Source organism: Triticum dicoccoides, chromosome 1B (genome assembly GCF_002162155.2).
Source record: "Triticum dicoccoides isolate Atlit2015 ecotype Zavitan chromosome 1B, WEW_v2.0, whole genome shotgun sequence".
NCBI classification, from domain to species: domain Eukaryota; kingdom Viridiplantae; phylum Streptophyta; class Magnoliopsida; order Poales; family Poaceae; genus Triticum; species Triticum dicoccoides.
In genome coordinates, this window is record NC_041381.1 from 396,638,106 (window position 1) to 396,642,253 (window position 4,148).

Genomic DNA, 4,148 nt, shown 5'->3' on the forward strand with positions numbered 1-4,148 from the left:
GATCGTAGGGTTTTACGCATCTACGCGGCCCGAACCTGGGTAAATCCCTCTGTGTCATCTGCTAGTCCTGCTCTCCTCACGATCCCCGCGTCCCACAACCGTAGAAGGGATTCTAGTGATACCATAGGTGTCGTTTCCCACTAACAGTTCATGGAAGACATAGTGAGATCATCTGTCATCCAAATACATCAGGATAATTATTGATCACTGAAGTGAAGTTATATCACAGATATGGAGTGCATAGCATCGTCATTTTGCACTACATTTATCCGTGCTGCCGTGTTCGATGGAAGTGCTTACGCTACCGCCCTTGCAGTCTGGTCTACATCAACACACCAGGTCGCACCTATCTGCATGAGCTGTCTATTGAGTATGAGCAAGTCACTGCTTGGATAGCCCGGTTTTCTTCCAGCAAATTGGAGGAAAATTATCATCAGCCACCATCTGCGCTGGATGGCTCAATGGACATGTGCACAAATCGATGCCACTACAGTTTGGTCAACTTCAAACATCCAGTTGGAAGGAACCATTGGCCGAGTTGCTGACACGGCTCAGACAAGATCATTTATAACCCGCCGCAGTCACCTCAACCTTCTGTGGATTTACATCGCGTTATCAACACCAATGATATATACCTTCTACTATGGTCAAGTACGGAGAATCTCAAGATAACTCCTTGAGTCATCTTAAGACTCGGGGGCTACGATGATGTGACTCAGCAAGTCTTGCCAGTTTCAGCAAATTCAAGTGCCCCGGGATGTTGAAGGGAAAGTTAACCCGGTCCTAGAGGCTACTGTTATATGGATGAAAATTTAAAGGCCGTCAGAAATATTCCGACTCACACTGATGCTTCCGGTTTATAGTCCTGTTTAAGGGAAATCCTGTCTCCCGCACAGCGCTGAAGCCCTCAGTATCTGGTTCAAATCCGGTTTAAGAGTAAACTATCTCTTGCAAAGCTCTGACGCTCTCAATATCCTGTTCAAAATCCCGGTTCAAGAAGAATTTATCTCTTGCAAAAAGTTAAAGGTTGCCGAAGAGGACCTGTTGCCATGATGCGCGGTTCAAACATGGGTATCCTGCCTTATTGGCTTATCATATTATTGATCACATGGGGGCTTCTTGCTCATTGAGGATAGCTATGAATGCCCTCTTGATCTGGCTATCAAGCCAATATTATCAATATTATCCTAAGAGCACAGCTCTGGTTACTTCGGTAATCCGACTATCAAGCCAATATTATCATAAGGGGCCAAAGAGAGTTTGCTGCACAGCACAACTCAAACATGGGTATCCCTTGAGCACAGCTCACAATATCATTTGGGGGCTATGTTCAAACCATAGTCACACCTCTTGATAGGCATAAGTGTACCAGGGAAATCACTTGGGGGTTATGTTTTCGAACCATAGTTACACCTCTTGATAGGCATAAGGGCACCAGGGAAATCACTTGGGGGCTAGGTCATATTTGAACCATAGCTGCACCTCTTGATAGGCATAAGTCCACCAGGGAAATCACTTGGGGGCTTGGTCGTATTTGAACCATAGCCACACCTCTTGATCGACGCAATGCCACAATTATGACTACTTGGGGGCTCTGGTCATATCCAAACCATAGTTTAAACCCTCTTGATCATACACATACATCATCATATATTGCGTCATACATTGCATCATCATTACATCATCATAGCATGTATCATATCGGCACGGATATACAGGTTTATATGGCAGGAATCGGTTTTCAAACCAGGTTATATTATTCAAAATTTTAATACCCAACAAGGCTGGATTTTTATTATGGTTATCAATAACCAATATTATGATTGAGGTTTTCAAAGTCGCTTCAGCGCAATGGATATAATTTATTCTACAATGGAAAGAATAGTCTCGAGTCGCTGCAGGCTTACGACCTGGCACTTGGGGGCTACATTATTCAAGTTCAGATTACATCAAATACACAAGTCCCATGTCGCTGCAAGCATGCACCATGACACTTGGGGGCTAATGCAGAATCATTGTTTTCTCACCTTATTGAAGACCCGACTGATCACATCGTAATGAGCCGGCCCTTGGGGGCTACCAATTGCTCCTATCAACAATTCAAGGTACAAAGCTTTTAATCTATTATATTTAAGGATCCACTACTCAGTTGGTAAGGCACAAGGATTTTAACCTTGTGGACGTGGGTTCAAGCCCCATGATGGGGGTTACATCATATGATGTTATTTTCATTGAAGTATATATCAAGTCCCAGCTCAATATTATCTTACTGAGCCGGCCCTTGGGGGATACACGTTGCTGTTCAAAAATTACATGATTATATTTATAAAGTCCCTGCTCATTATTGCATAATGACCCAGCCCTTGGGGGCTACACTGGTTGAAGTTTTTATGAGCATCATGCAATTACAAGTCCCAGGTTGCTGCAAGTATGACAACCCAACACTTGGGGGCTACATATGTGGAATACTCAGTTCTGACTGGTGATTGAGATGAACAACCTAGATTTCTTCTAGGTTGTGACATTTATATTGAAGCAAGTCTTAAGCTATTGCTACCCTACCTTCTTAAGACTTGGGGGCTAAAGTGATAGGCATATAAGAGGTATAGTTTCAAGCCTGATGTTAACTACAATTATGACACGGTGCTATCAATATTTATAAATCGGCAATCTTGGCAATGATAAACCAGCAAGTTCTAAATCCTTAAGCCGGCTGAAGATCATAGGAGGATTTCAAGGACCAATATTTTTGTTAAGTCATTGGGAGCTGAGTCAAATGAGTTATTCTTTGTAATATTTTTCTGTGACAAACCTATGTCAACAAATTGATTATGAAGCTGGCCTATTGACCCAGATTTTCTAGAAGGAAATGACAAGGACTTAAGGATGATCAGGATCAGTTTAACATGGATAAATCCAAATTAAAATAGGGGCTAATTGTCGGGGAAACTGATCCACGAACACCTATGGGGCCGGCGGACCGAGCCCCTTTCGGTTCGGCGAGGGGCGGAGGTCGCACCAAGAGCGGATCGAGGCGAAGCACACGAGCAGTTTACCCAGCTTCGGAGCTCTCTGGAGAGATAATACTCCTACTGCTGCTTGTCTGATTCTATTATGTTCTTGCTCGAGAGCAAGCTAAGTATTTTCTGGCTTACGAAAGAGTCGAACCCCCTCTACGTTGCGCATGGGCCTCCTTTTATACGCTAAAGGGGTCACCGACAGGTGGCAATGCAGAGAAGGGTACAAATGTAAAAAGCGAGGTGGTTGGTACAGTTACTTGTACAGTGTATCCTACCTAACCCTGACGGCAGGGGACAAAGGCAGTAAATGCCCGTCGGTGTCGCCCAAACAGTGCAGAGAAGGACCGTCAGGGGTGCCACCGCTCGCCACGATGGCGATCTTGTCAGCTTCGCATGCCACCGCACACCGCTGGCTACACAGCCCCCCACCACGCGCGCCTGGAAAGGCCCCCAGAGTGACACGTTGGTGGATGTGCTGGAGCGTGGGCGCAGAGTGGCCGCCTGCCGCGGCAAGCGCCTTGCCGCGGCTGCTGTCTTCTTGGGCCCGGAAGCTTGTCGCTCACTGGGCCTTGCCGGGACGTGCGGCGCATCGCAGCAAGTTCCTTGAGATGCCTTGGTTGGCCTTCCCGGCAAGCTCCTGTTGCCGGGGCCTTGTCTCCTTGACTTGAACACTTTGTTCTTGAATGGCTCCAGAGGAGCCACGGAGGACCTTGGCGGTCGCCCGGCAAGCCCTTGCCGCGGGGCGCTGCAACTGCCCGTGCACATGTTCGGGGTACTAGGGTACACCTACTCTAGTACACCGACAGGAGCCCCCGGGCCTGGGCCATACGCGGTGCCGAGCGCTGTTGGGCCAGGCCCAAAATAGGGCACGGGCACACGCGGCCTGGGCCATGCCGTATCTGACTCCGTATCCACCGCGTCCTCCCCAACGGCACGCGTCGGATGCGGCGTCGTGGGAGAGATCGTGGGTGGATTCTTTATTCGGAAGGGCGAAACGTCCGCCCCCTCCCTCTTTATAAGCAGGGGAAACAGGGGCAGTTCGTTCCCCCCCGCTGGTTGCTACTACTCCATCTTCGCAAACCTCCGTCGCCCCCCTTCTTCTCGAAACCGAGAGAGAGCAGCGCTCCG